Source organism: Elephantulus edwardii, unplaced genomic scaffold (assembly GCF_000299155.1).
Source record: "Elephantulus edwardii isolate Elephantulus edwardi_28Jun2011 unplaced genomic scaffold, EleEdw1.0 scaffold00003, whole genome shotgun sequence".
Taxonomy (NCBI): domain Eukaryota; kingdom Metazoa; phylum Chordata; class Mammalia; order Macroscelidea; family Macroscelididae; genus Elephantulus; species Elephantulus edwardii.
The window spans coordinates 24,392,518-24,408,040 of record NW_006399753.1 but is presented as its reverse complement, the minus strand read 5'-3'; the positions used below and the strand labels follow the sequence as shown (position 1 = coordinate 24,408,040).

Here is a 15,523-nt window from a genome sequence, read left to right as displayed (position 1 = left end):
AATCCTTACAGAAGCAGGTTGCCACATTTTCTGGTGGATTTGAACCACCAGCATTTTGGTTAACAGCCAACCTCTTAAGCACTCTGCCATTAGGGCTCCTGCTATTTTCCTAGGCTCCTATTACTCCCCTTCCTAAAACTTGCCCTTCTTTCCAGAGGGTTCCATGCTCCAAAAACCTCTACCTCTTTCCCATTGCCTAGCCATAAATCATATTCCTGAAGTCCAATTGCTCTTAAAATTTTTTTTGAAAGTCAAGAGAGATGTGCACAAATTTGAATAAGTAGGTAAATGGCAAATAAATATGTAACCTTCAAAAAGATTTTATATTTAAAAAAAGGTTATTTATTTTTAAAAAATGTGTCTCCAATTCTTGAAGTTGCATATAGCATAGTGTATTATTCCAAAAAGCAAGCCAAATCCACTGTAATTAAATCCATTCTAATCCCTCATCTGACTTCCAAGACAGTAGATCTTTACAGGAGGTTGTCTGTCTTTCTCCCTCAGTGTGGCTAGTGGATCCGAACTATTGACTTTTCAGTTAACAGTCCAAAATTTAACATGCTACTCCACCAGGGCTCCGTAGGGTTATGGAAAGCATACATAAAACAAAAGAGAAATAATTCACGATCTTTTGAGGAAATAAGTATTATAGATAGGTTACACTTGTCTCATTTTTCCACCCTAAACTCTTCTTCCAGGTGCTTTTCACATTTACACCAACAACTTCTATTTTTCCACCTGCAAATATTCAGACTTTCCGTAAATTGTATATTATGTAGTAAAGCAGCTCGTTTGTAGACCATGACCCACAAGTGTGTGTGTTATGGAAGGGACAGGTAGGTAAAAGGGATAAGATTTAAACATACAGATAATTTCTGAGGTGAAGTTTGCTACCACTAGAAGGTGTAGTGATCTTTGTAGACAAATACGCACGCTCATTGTATTTAAATATAACAGGTGTTGATGAAGAATGCTAATTAACACAGGCCAGTGTTGTTTGCTGATGAATTACTGTCAATACTGTTCTATTACGATATTCATCTCCTATTAATTTGGACTCTGCAGGCTAAAAGTGCAAATAGTAGTTACTCAAGGGCTGGAATGTCAAATGTGTGCTGATTTACTTGTGGGCTAAACTAGTGGATGACTAAGCTTTTCAGAAAAGAATCATTTCACATCACTGTTCATATGCTTCAGCCCAAGAAGCTCTGCAGAGAGGGGGGAAAACCCCTAATCACTGTAGGAGGAGAATTTCTGAGGTGGAGAGAACTGCTTGGAGTCCAGGAGAAAGTGAGGACTTGAGTAGAGACCCTTGAGATTGTTTTTAAGTACCATGAGTTGTAACTGACCCATAGCTGACCCTCCAGTGGGTTTTCAGAGGCAGTAAGTCACAAAAAAGGAGATCGTCCATCTTTCTACTGTAGAGCAGCTGGTGGACTCTAACAGTGGTTTTGGGCTGGCAGTGAAGGTCCTTACCACTAAGCCACCACAGCTCTCTGGGTTCAGCCCTGTGACTTCTATTTCTACATTGCAGATGCTGAGAAGTCTTTCATCAATCTTATTGCAGGAGAATGAAACACCTATTTATAGAGTTGAAAGACAGTGTATTGGAGTGTTCAATAGAAAGGTTTCTCTAGTCTGAGTGAATTCAGATCCTAGTTGTTTTCCACTTATCAGCCATGCGCCTTGGAGCAAGTTGATTATTCTCTCAAGTCTCCTTCTCCTCAACTGTAATAGGAGATTATAGTAGTTGTGGTCATTTGCAACCTCAGAAAAAGTGGTAAGAAAAGAGGTAAGCTGTGTATGGGGCCTGGCACACCACAAATATTCATGATTTTTGAGCTGATTTTAGGTTTGGAGCAACTGATTTACTTGGATGGCTGATTCAGTTCAGTGTAACAATAAACTGTGCAGTATAGTATCACAGTCTGCCCATCCATACAAAATAAAAATACCATAGCCCAATGGGAGACAATGGTGGCAACAGATGCTATTTCTCAAAGTTTCTTAAAGTGACTTCAAGTTATTGACTATATAGGTAGCTTGGTCAGCAACTCTAGAAGAATAACTGGGTAAGTTTCAAGAAGAGAGAAAAATAGAGGACCCCTTTTCCCCCTAGGCCACGTATGTCTAAAGGTCAGCTGTGGTTTACTTGATATGTACCATATACTGTCAAGTGCAGGACAGGACATTCAAGGAGCATATTAGGAAGCCAGTTCACACTCGGGATGTGACTTGAGTTTCCCTAGTTGAAGAAGAGGTTCCCCACCTCAGGAATGAAGCTGTTTCAAATCATCTCTTCATTATTTAGTGCTCTAACCCATTTTCTATTGTCCCTCACTCTAATGAGCACTGAACTCACTCAAACTGTACTAAGAGATAGTTTTTATTAAACGTGATATTAAGAAAAAGGTTAGTTTCTCTTTTAGCGCTACAGGCAATTACTGAAATATATGAACTCAAATCAGAATAGAATTCTAATAGAGTTGAGCTTTTCCCCCTCTCTTCCCAGACTCTACCCTTTTCTTTCCTGTCCTTTCCTTCCATTTCTTAGTCTGTTAATCCAGGATGTAATAAAAACAGGAAAGGATGCCTAGAGATTCCCTTTGAGAGGGCCCTCTGATACACAATCTAATCCATCCCAAGCATTTTAGAATTGGATTATAATCATTTGTGAACATCACCATCTGTGTCATTAGATCATAGTTCCACAAGGACAGCAATCATGTGTTTTTCATCATTCTTCCTCCTCCTGCTCTGTGGTCCCTACCCTGCTCCTGGATCCCAGGCATTCTGAGATCATGTCAGCGAGGAGGCTTAGCACTGGGAGCTTACAGAGAGGAGGAAAGCAGAGATGAGCTCACAGCCTGCAGCCTGGAGCAACATGGAGAAATTGATCGTCACGGAGGTCACGCCTGTAATTCTAGGGGCACAACAGTGACTCCAGTTTCCTCTGTGACTTTACTGCTTCTGTTCCTGCTTCTCTGAAAACTACTCTCATCTTAGACTCAAATTCCTGCTCACTCTTGTGGCCTCTGTTTAGTGCTTTTCTCTCTGTCACTTAATAGTTCTCCTTCCTGTGTCTCTCCCAAGGAGAATCTGACTAGTTTAATTATCATAGAGCACTCACATCACGTTGTTTTAAAAGCCCCAGACCAGATTCTTGGCCTGTTATTGTCAGGGTAACTGGGTCACCTAGGACAAAGCATGTCCATCTGGGCTCTAGAGGAAAAGTGATTCAAACCTGATCACTGACCTCACCCAAATCTCCTTTCTGCACAAAGCACTCAGAAGCAATATGCCCAGGTGGGCATAGCCAAACAACCTGAGAGAGTGACTTAGTGATTAGAGGGCCTTGGGACCCTAGATATGCAGAACATCAAGACCAACTGGACCACTTTGATCCCAAGTTCCACCATCCTAAGACTAGAAGAAATAGATGGTGTCTGACTTCCACTGCTGACCACTCTAAACAGGACCATGGTAGAAGGTCCTGATTAAAGGAAATGTGGAAGAAAACTAAAAAACATAAAAATGGGCAGGCTTGCTTGTCAGAGAGGGACTGGTAAAATTCTCAAGTCTATAGCCTTTGGTCTCCTTTTGAACCGGGGCCAAAACTCACTCCCATGGCTCAACATCCAGCCAAACAATAGACATGTCTGAAAATGCACAGCACCGCCAGGGAGGCACTCACTTCTTAGAACAGCTAACCATATAAGGTCTGCAAGGACTGCATTTTCCCAAAGAAAAAGCTCAGAAGGCAGAGAGTGGTAGGACAGAAAGATTAATGGAAGCAAGAATTCCTGGGGGAAAGTGGGAGAATGCAGTTACATTGTGAATGTTATAACTAATGTTATAAAACAAAATGTAAAAGAATGGTTGAAATGAACACTAGTTGGCTTTATAAACGTTTCAATAACAATAAGAAAAGAGAGAGATCCATGTCTGTGGACCATGTGAACCCCAGCCTCTGTCACTGAAAGAATTAGATGGTGCCCTGTACCTCTGCCAACCACTTTGTCATAATACATTAATTAGGACATACATCACTTAGCACACTGTGTGACAGAGTTTCTTGAAAAAGAAATGAATTGCAGTTGAATTAGCACTAATTCCATCTCTGTGTGTGTTAGAGTACAATTGTGATCTATTAAATTCTCAGTGGCTGATTTTCTTGGAGGAAGTGCAGCCAGAGTGCTCCTTAGAGGCAAGGATGACAAAAACGTTGTCTCACATAATTTGGGCATGTTGTGAAGGAGGAGCCAATCCTTGGGAAGATATCTCATGCTTGGAAAGATGGAAGGTTAGAGAAAGAGAGAGGAAGACTTTCAATAAGATGGGTTGACACAATGACTGTAGCAGTGGGCTCAAGTGTATAAGGAATGGTGAGGATGGCACAGCCAGAATAGAGCAGGGGTCAGATGCTCTGGTCACCGTGTGGTTATGAGTGATGGTCAATTTGTTGGAACTTAACAGCAACAACCAATCTCCAGGTCTTTTTTAAGAAGCGTGTTTGGGTAGATCCAAACTGCCAACAGTTTCTTTTACTAGCAAAGTGCATAGCCATTTGTTCTACTCCAGGATTGGTTTTAGGTGCCATTGAGTCAAATGCAACTCACAGCGACCCTATGAACAACAGATCAAAACCTTGCCTTATCCTGTGCTATCTTTGTGATCTTGGCCATACACAAACCTTACAGTGTCGTGTTAATCTGTCTTGGTAGGAGATCTGCCTCTCTTTCTCAGACCCTCCACCTTTCCCACTATGATGTCTTTTTCTAAGGACTGGCCTCTCCTGACATCATGCCCAAAGTGTATGTGATGAAGTTTCACGATCCTGTCTCTAAGGAGCACCTGGGTCACACTCACTCTAGGGTAGAATGGTTTGTTCTCATGGCAGACCATGGTATCTTATATTGTTGAATTCAACATCAATGTTACAATGCAAGTATGCTAAAAGTGTTACAGATGTAGAAAGTGAGAGCTAGAAGCCACTACTGGGAATCTAGCTGCTGAACCACAAGGATGGACTTCTCTTCCCACCCTGGTGGAAAGTAAGAAACAACCATGCAGGGACAAGGGGAGGCTTGCCAGCAAGCTAAGAGGCAACTGCAGCCATCCACAGCTATAATAAGTTATTCTTTTATCTTGCAAAATGCATAGCCTGCTATAATAGGGAAGCTCAGAATTTCTATGGATTTGCATTGATTTTGTGTTCATCTAAGCCTATTAGGGTGTTATTATAGCTGAGACACCAGTTTAAGGGTTTGTTTACTTAAGTTTAACTGCTTCTGGGGAAAGCATAATATGAAAAATACATGACTAAGCTCTTGGATTTATTTAGCTCAAGTTTTTCTATCATCTTTAGAGCCCCAACCCAAGGTACTAGTTTGAAAGTCTAATTAGCAGAAAAGAAGATCATTAGAGAGGGACTTGAGAGTTCATTTAAGGATATAGACGTATTTAGTTTATTTCACATGAAAAATTAAACACAAAAGAAATAGCCACAAGATGTTTTGGGGGTTTTGTTTGGTTTTTCCCCACCTTCTCTGTGATTGTTTTAGACCAGAGGGAAGGATTAGACTTGTGTAAGCTTCTGATTAAAGTAAAAGGTTCTCTTTCATAATAAATGAAGAGAATTTATTTTTGACTAGAGGTCACAATTTATAAAATTAAGATGACTGGAATTATGATAGTAAAAGCACTTCTGCGGAGCACTTTGAGTGTAAAGTCTTTGAGTTTGGGAAATGGCGTTGTTTTGATGAATGAAGAAGCTGGATGCCAGAGCTATAGTTGCCTTCTGTGATAATCAGTTCATTCTACTATGTGTAACATGTGGAGCGAGTAGGGAACCAGGGACAGTGCAATGCATTAAAATGACAAGAAGGACCTGAGGAAAATCAGGATCGCAATATCTCAGTAACCCTTCTTGCCAAGATAAAATGAAACTCTGGACTTTCTGCAGTTCTTATCAACTCTCTTTAGACATGAGGAAATTATCTTCTATTTTCAGATTAATTTTACCATATAGATTTATCAGGACATTGACTGTTCTACAAAATAGGAGTTAAACTTGATGTGTTTGTGGCTGATCTGCTTAAGTTATTTTAAAAGAATATTTATTATTAATTAAAATCCCTACATTCCGTTACTTAATAAATACAATGTGATAATTATAGGTAAATTTAAATTTATATGAAAAAGAAGAATGTCTGCAGCCCCTCTATCATTGACATTCATGTTAGCAGTCATTACATTTTTCCTAAACACATCAATCCATATACCAAGGAAAGGATTTAAGTTACAGCATATTTGGTGCTGTTAATGCCTTTTAATTCAATAATCATTGTGCCTATTTGACCTTAAGCTTCCTGATGATGGCCTTTCCTCAGTGGAACATTCATTGTTACAATTGTTCAAAAGCTCTAAATAGGTTTTCTAAATGAAAGAGTAATAGAATATATTGTAAAATATAAACTGTATAGTGTTACTTCAGAGAGCTCAGGTAGCATAGTTCCTATGGAGTCATGCTGTTAACCGTAGGTAATCCTGCACTGATTCTCCAGTGGTTCAAATTCACCAGCAGCTTCTCAAGAGAAAGGTGAGCTGTCTCTTCCCTTGTGATTTACAGCCTCAGAAACCCACTGGGTTCAGCCACAAGTCAGTTCCAACTCAATGGCAATGAGTTCAAGTGGTGTTTGTTTGTCTTTGAGTGGTATTTTTAGCCTTTAACAATCTTCTCTTTATAATAATACAACAAAGATCAAGAATGAATTTTTATAATAGTTTTTTCTTTCTATTGGGAAATATGGATTTCAAATTATGATGCTGTCTTGATATAAATCATTGTTTCTCTCAGAATGTTACTGATGTTGCCATTATCAGATCCTCCCTCCTGGGGGAATGCATACATGAAATGTAAAAATAGTACATTTATAAAACTCATGAATAGAATTCAAGATTAGACAAATGCATTTCAAGTCAGTAAACACACAGCCTTTCTTTTCTGTTTATATTTACTTATTCATTTGTTTACTTATTCTTCTGTTACAATCTGGTGAAACTATAAATCAAGGCATTTTCCATTTATCCACTAGATGTTGAAGGTAAATCAGAGAAGAGGGGAGATTATTTGAAAGAGCTGACTTACAGTGACCTGAGACTGATGCATAAACCAGTACTTCATAGACTTAATACTAGTCAGAGTAACTACAACTTATACTATTTCATAAGTGGCTTCTGGCCCTTTGTTCAGAGGTCCAAGTCTTTCCACAGCAGAATTATTCACCATCTGGAAATAGAGATAAGAAATTGATTCTCTCTCACTCACTTCCAGCACTTTGACAGGTTAAAAAGTCTCCAAGTCCTAGAAACACGTTCAACTGAGATATTTCATCTCCACATATTTAAAGATAGGATCAGATCTCTTGGGCTTTCATATTTGTTCAGGGCCCAAATTCTAGATGATCTGCATGCTGTTCAGTGTGGACTCCTCACCACTGTGTCTGGCACATCATAGATGCACAATAAATGGTAGGAGCATTGACTTCAAGCTAATGAAGAATCCTTGCTTCAAGGGGAAATGTGCAGAGATTACAACCTTTGTTTCTTTCATTATAAATGCATATAACAAAAGTCACAGATTTTTTTTGCAGTTTAAATGTAAATAAAATCTAAAATACCCAGTAGTTTCTTACATCTTTATTTAGATTTAAACTTGATCCCTATTATTCTCTGTCATATGTTATTGTTGTGTTGATTGCCTTTGAGTCTAACGTGACTCATAGTGATCCCATGAGCAAAAGGCCCAAAGCCCCTCTACAACTATCGACATTTATCAAAGTTCATAGGGTTTCTGCAGGCATGTTATTTAGGAAGTGGATGCCACTCCTCCTTCCACGATGTCATATAGCACAATGTATAACTCTTGATATTAATAAAGATTAAATTTTTAATATTTTTATACAATTACCATTAAAAAACAATATTAATACATAAAATTCACATTCTTAATATGGATGAGAACTGTTCATTTCCTCCGTCTCCGTCTACCTTTACTCCTGCAGTTATCTTTGAAGGGAAAAATTTGCTTTCCCTCAGTACAGTGCTACATAATCACTTGAGGAATTTCCAAAAAATAAAAATGGATTTTCCTTCTCTGGAATGGGCCATGACTCCTGCCACTCAGGTTAAGCAAATGCCTTGGGAATTTGAAGCCACTTTAAAAGAAAGGAATTGCTTTGTGAATCCAAAGAAAATCTAAGCCAAAAACCCTGATTGGATTGAAAATATAAAATTTATGAAGGCAACCATTTCTGGCTTAATTATTTACGTGAGTATAGATTGAGCTGAAGGCCTTTCACACTTTGAAGCCTAGATGTGGCCAGGCTGCTTTCTGGAAAGAGAATGCCTCCAAATTGGCCCTAAGAGGCTGGAGGAGGGAGTTATGTTGGATATTTTATATGAAGTGCTTTCAAAAATGGCTCCATTTAGGTAACTTCAGGTTGAAATAGTCAGAGAGTGAATGAGATCCCAAAGGCAAATTCTTTCTTCTAGAAAAACTAATCTTTTGCCAAAAATACTTGCTTTAGATAGAGCACAAAATGATATCATTTCAAAAAAATTACATCATTCTTGTCCACAGAGTAAAGAAACCTGAAACTCCTCTATCATGTCAATAAATTATATCTGTTTATTTAAAAGTCTCACATTTGATTTATTTATAGAATATATTTATATTTATTACAAAAAATATTTCTAATTTCATAATTATTAAGTTGTACTTAAGAGTACGTTAGTATAAAACACTGGGCCCTTAATAAGTAAGTGCCAAAGCTAGACTTAGCATCAACTCTGTTGTTTTCTGAGTTGGTTTAGAATCAATTCTGAAAATTTCAGCCATGGATAATTATGCATACCTGACACTGAAATACAACACAAATGATGAAAATATTCAAGAAATGAAAGACTGAGACTATCTACTTTCTTTCAAACTTTACTTGCTTTCTTTCCTTCTATTCAAAAAGTATAAAGGGGCAACATGAATTTTGTAAGTTTGTCAATCAGAAAGTAAATGAGCCCATTTAGATGCATGTTACAGCTGTGTACTTCAGCCATGCATACATTGTACAGCATCTGTGGAAAAAACTCACTCACCCACACAAAGCCGTCCAGTTTATTCCCATTCATAGCTGACCCTTCTCCATAGAGTTTTCCAGGTTATGAAAACTTGAGAGAATATTGCCCATTTTTCTTTCATGGTGGATTCAAAGTGTTACGTTTGGGTTAGCAGCCCAGCTCTCTACAGATTATGCCACCAGTGCTCCCTGTAGAAACACAAAAGGAAGCAAAATATGATCTATCCTGCTTTAAGTCCATTGTGGTCATTTTCAAAATTCTAGTAAAGCATTTACTCAGGTATGCAAATAGAGTTAAGTAATTGCCATTGAGTTTAAATCAACTTATAACTGTCAGTTTCCAAAGCCATAATTAGCATGGGAGGAGATCGTCCAGTCTTTCTCCGGTGGAGCTGCTAGTAAATTAATATTACAAGTGAGCCGTAGTCTTGGGGTTAGCAGAATAACTTCCTACAGACTACAGCACTAGAGCTTCCTGTGCAAACAGAGGCTAGCATATTTGTGCTGAAAAATAAAAGAACATAATCACCAAATTTGTCTCTAATCCTTATGTCCAAGTACATTTAAGCATCAACTATCAATGTGTTTATGCTCTAAAGACCAAGTTGTTATGTTAAAATGGAGTATCACTACATAACTATGTATCTGCTTATTTGCATATTTATATAACTGTTAAACCACTACGAATTATGGTCAAGTCAAGCTGGTGCACAACGCTAAGAATTATAGTCAAGTCAAGCTGAGGCACAACCTTAACCATCACAGCCAACATCGCGTTTACCTTGCCCCTAGGCACTCATCACTAATGAAGTTTTTTGTTAGTGCAGAACATAGTCAGTCCTATATTTTCCTCTTGTTGTAAATGCAAAATTCTAGATAATGAGATAGATGATCGTGGAAGAAGAACATATGAGCTACCAACACATCCTTGAAAGGACTATTCCCTTAAGTTTTAGAATAAAATGTAGTCAGGAAGCACTTATATAGAAGATCAAGTATAGAAAATGCTGGAAATGAAATAATTTCAAACTTAAAAGTATGGAATATAAAAGACAGAATTTTAAAGTAATGTGAACTAAGATTCCCTGCATTTACACAACTGCTTTTATTTTCAACAGCAAAGTTTTGGAGCTCCTACTTGTTGCAAAAGTGACTTTAATCATTTATTTTTTTTTTTTATACAAGCAAATAACAGTAAAACCCCTTCATTTCCACTGAGGTGCGTCCAACTCATGCTAATCCCATGCTTTAAGAGTAGAACTTTGCCATAGGCTTTTCAAAGCTGCAATCACTAACAGATTTCTAGGCCCTTGTTCTGTATGGTCATTATGTGGATTCCAACCACCATTATTTAGGTTATCAGTTGAGTACAAGTACCTTGTGTAACCTAGAGCCTTTAATAGCATGTTATTATTGTTATTAGATACACATCTGATCCAATTCATAATGTCTATTTAACAGTAAAAAAATGCTATCTGGTCTTATGCCATCTTCACAATCATTACTATGCTGAAGCCCATTGTTGCAATCACTGTTTCAATTTATCTTATTGATTGTGTTCCTCTTTTTCACTGACCACCTATATTACCAAGAATGAGGTCTTTCTCCAAGAACTAGACTCTTCTGATAACATATCCAAAGTACATGAGATATCCTAACTTCTAGGAAGCATTCTGGTTCTGCTTCTTCTCAGACTTGTAATAACAGTATGTTCTATGGGTAAATGTCAAGTGACTTCTCCCTTCGCAAAAATTTTTTCGTCAGCACATAGACCAATAGAACAGAATTGAAAACCTATAAATGGACTTCTCTTATCTATGATCAACTGATACTTGACAAGGAAATAAAATTTATCACATGGGGGAATGACAACCTCTTCAACAAATGATGCTGGCAAAACTGACCTGCTAACTGCAGAAAGCTCAAATAGGATTCACATTTCACACCATACACAAAAATCAACTTAAGGTGGATCAGAGACCTGGGAGTAAACTGCCAAATAACAAAGTTCATAAGAGACAAATTGAGACCACACTTAGAAGGCCTAATCTGTGGAATAAAGAAGCCTGACAAATAAATCCAGAAGTGCACAGTCTGGAGAGGATAAAATTGATGAATGGGACTTCCTAAAGATTAAATCTCTGTGCTCATCAAAAACTTTTTTCAACTTCATGGAAAGAAAACCTATTGATTGGGGGGAAAAAACATTTGGCAGTACCATCTCAGTCAGTCAAGGGTCTCAAAACAAAAGTATACCAAGTACTACTGGGCCTCCACAAGAAAAAGACTGATAACCCGCTTACAAAATGGGCAGCAGACATGGAGAGACTTTTGAAGAAGACACTCAGATAGCTAACAGACACATGAAGAAGTGCTCAAAATCACTGGCAAGAAGAAAGATCCAAATCAAAACAACAATGAGATACCATCTCACCCCAGTAGCAGTGGCAAAGTTTAGCAGGTCAGCAAGTAATAAATGTTGGAGAGGGTATGGAGAGGTGGGATCTCTCATACACTGTTGGTAGGATTATAAAATAATACAGCCACTCTGGAAGGCAGTATGACATTCCCTAAAAAAAAGAAAAAACAAACCTGAACATAGAAACTCCATATGTCTCAGCTATTTCACATATTCATAGGAATTGTACCACAAGAAAATTAGAACTGAGATACAGATGGAGATTTGTACACTAATGTTCATAGCAGCATTATTCACCATCACAAAACATGGAAACAGTTCATAATAGAATACTGTGCAGCTCACAGGAGCAACGATTTAAAAAAACAAAACAAACACAAAACAACAACAACAAAACAGCATAACTTGGGAGAGACTAGAGAGCATTATACTGAGTGAACTAGTTCAGTTTCATAAGGACATATTCTACATAAGACTATTGTTAGGTGCCATTGAGTTGGAGGCGACTCATAGAGAGCCTATGAATGAAAGACCTGGGGACCGGTATAACTTTCGTCCTTTCTCCAGGTTCATAAAGTTTCCAGAGGCAAGCTATTCCAGAGGCAAGCTATCAAGGAAGTGGATGCCATTCCTGCTTCCAAGCTTGTTGTAACCGGGGAGCTCCACCAAACACTGTCCACCACGGGTAAACTTTCTCATATTTGACACACCAGTGTCACAGTGTTCAGCTTCACAGCAACCACGAGTTACCTCTGTACAGCAAGTGGACATACTAGGGTTATACGATCTAGAAGAATGTTTCACCAAAAACAAGTAAAGTCAGGCCTGAGGGCTGTGGATTAGAGTCACCCACTTTTGGCTTGGGAGCATGTCTATTACTGTAATAATAGAAGGATAACTAGTAAGACATGTATTGGAACCCAAGGAGGGAAGGAGTGGAAGCAGGGGTGATGATGGATGGGGTGAAACCACAGGGCTGCACAATTTGGTGGGTGGAGGGAGGGGATAAAGGATATGGGAAGGATCCAGTGGGAACCTGGAAAGATAGGATAATGATGGGCAAGGTCCAGTGGTGATTAATTTTATAAAAAATAATGCATGGTAATGACTGTATGAAACACAATGTATATGAACTTTGTAAGCAAACATAAAATCAAGGAAAGAAGTTATCTGATCATATCACCTATTTTATCATCAAAGTGGTGAAATTGGGGTTTTTTCATATTCCTCTTTAAACTACATAATAAATTCTTTTAACTGAAGAATATTGTTAATAATATAAGAGCATTCAGAAAGAGTTGTCTACACAGAAAAGAGGTGAAAACCCAGGTTTTAGTATACAAATGCATACTGAAACCCAAAGACTTAAAGTAGTCCCAGAAATACTCCTACCTTCTTACTGTTTTACAAAAGTCTAAATTATGTTGGCATCAAGGTTTTTAAACCACATTCATTTTTATTTATGCATCATAGAAGTGTTTTTATAAATATGTTACATGCACACATTTTGAGAGCTTAATGAGTTTTATAATTCCATTTCTAAATAAGAACATTTCTTGAGAAAAAGAAAAAGAATTATTTCCTGATTTATTCCAAACTAGCTAAAGGGCTCAAAATATAAGAGAGCAAATAATAAATGCAAATAAGGAATTACTCTGCATATTGCTTTCTTTCAGACTCAGATTTATTAAAATGTCAAGATAGGAAAATAAGTTAATGGCTTTCTACACTGGATCGTGATTTGTGCTGGTGGTTTCACTGCTTGGGTGTGAACCAGAGCAGCACTGGTATTCTCTGTTTTATAAACATCAGAAAAAAGGAAGTTAAAGGAGGTACATGCTTTCTTAGAGTGTTGTTGTTGGCACAGCTTACATTTGAGTAAGCCATCATAGAATAGTGTGGAAGCGACAGTGTTTACATTGGAACCATCCCTACAGCCATTCTAAAGGAAGCAGGCATCCCATTCACGTTCAAGGTTACCAGATTTGCCTTCATATCACTCTTTGATTGTGACTATGAAAAGTGTCTTAATTCTTAACTGGAGACCCAGGAGGATGTGAAGACAATTACTCCCCTGGATTAAACTGCTTGTGATTTTTTTCTGAAATTATTATTTGGCTAATTGTGTTCATTATTGTTTGTATGGAAGATAAATAGTTGCACAGAGGGAAGCAGAAAACTGTTTAGAAAATATAACAAGAATTTCCTTGTCCCCCTTGGAGCTATGATAAATATGTGAATCCAAAGGGAAGCGTAAGATCTCTGGTGTAAAATCTCTCAAGGTTGGTTTGAACAAATGGCTTATTTTAGTGAATAAAGAGAAATAGTCAATAACTCTCTTGGTTTTCATCCAACATAATCTAGAATAGGTGTGTTTTTTCTAAACAATTAAGATTATTACTAATATTTGCCTTTTAATGACATTCTCCTTTTCTTGTCTTATACCTGTTTTATCAATTAGAATACTTTATTAGCATAAAGACAGACACACTTTAACAACACTATCACAGAGCACAAAATCTGACTAAATGATGCATAGACTTGGAAGTCTGGATATGCTAGGTTTAAACCCTGGCAATGTGTTTTACAAAGGATGCATATCTTTTCTTTTTTTAAAAAAAAATGTGATTTAAAATAGACAGCAACATAAACACCAATTCAGTGATTTATTTATTTTTTTATTGAGATTTTAATGAAAGTTTATAGAGAACTTGGATTTCCATTCATTCATTGTTGTACAATTTCCTTTCTGCCCCCTTACCCCCCACTTTGCTGTTTTCTTTGGAAAAAAAAATTCTTTCATAGTTATACAGTATCTCCCCCACCCCAGTCCACTTTACTATGTAGCTCTTATTCTGTACTCTTCTCATGCCAATAATACCTAATCATATATTCCTTTTACACAGTTCTCTCCCTCATCTGTTTCAATGCCATATACATTATTTATCCCCTCTTTTCTTAGTCCCCCCCCCCACACTCTGATATCAGTCCTGGTCTGTAATAGTGGCATTATGCAATATTTGTCCTTTTGTGACTGAGATATTTCACTCAGCATAATGTCCTCCATGCTCAACCATTTTGTATCATATTTCATGAGTTCTTTGTTTTTCAGTGCTGCATAATATTCTGTTGTGTGAATATACCAAAACTTCTCTAGCCATTCATTTGTTGATGGGCACTTGGTTTGTTTCCAGCTCTTTGCTATTGTGAACAAAGCCATAATAAACATGGGTGTGGTATATCTTCTTGGGTGGCAGTTCTGGTTTCTTTAGGGTATATTCCCAGTAGTGGAATTGCTGGGTTAAATGGTATTTCTTTCCGTCCCTGTCGCCGCTGAGGTCGCACGTGCGAGGTCTGCCTGCCGCCACCGCCAAGATGCGTTACGTCGCCTCCTATCTTCTGGCCGCCCTTGGGGGCAATTCCTCCCCCAGTGCCAAGGACATCAAGAAGATCCTGGACAGCGTGGGCATCGAGGCCGACGACGACCGGCTCAACAAGGTCACCAGTGAGCTAAGTGGGAAGAACATTGAAGACGTCATTGCCCAGGGTATTGGTAAACTTGCCAGCTTGCCTGCTGGTGGTGCTGTGGCCGTCTCCGCAGCCCCTGGCGCTGCAGCTCCTGCTGCCAGCTCTGCCCCGGCTGCAGCAGAGGAGAAGAAGGAGGAGTCTGAGGAGTCAGATAATGACATGGGCTTTGGCTTGTTCGACTGAGTCCCCTTCGTGCAAATAAAGCCTTTTTCTGTAAAAAAAAAAAAAAAAAAGGTATTTCTATTTCCAACTTTTTAGGAAAGTGCCATACTGCCTTTCATAGTGGTTGTAGCATCTTACACTCCCACCAACTGTAAATAAGAGTTTCAGTTTCTCCACAACCTTGCCAGCATTTGTTGTTTGCTGCTCTGTTGAATTTTGCTATTCTTAGTGGAGTGAAATGATATAGTTGTTTTGGTTTGCATCTCTTTTAGAGCTA

General features: G+C 38.2%; 1 pseudogene; it reads left to right on the top strand.

The window, feature by feature from the left end:
• Positions 1-14,931: 14,931 nt before the first annotated feature.
• Positions 14,932-15,267, top strand: LOC102862459 (annotated as a pseudogene).
• The last annotated feature ends 256 nt before the right edge of the window (positions 15,268-15,523 follow it).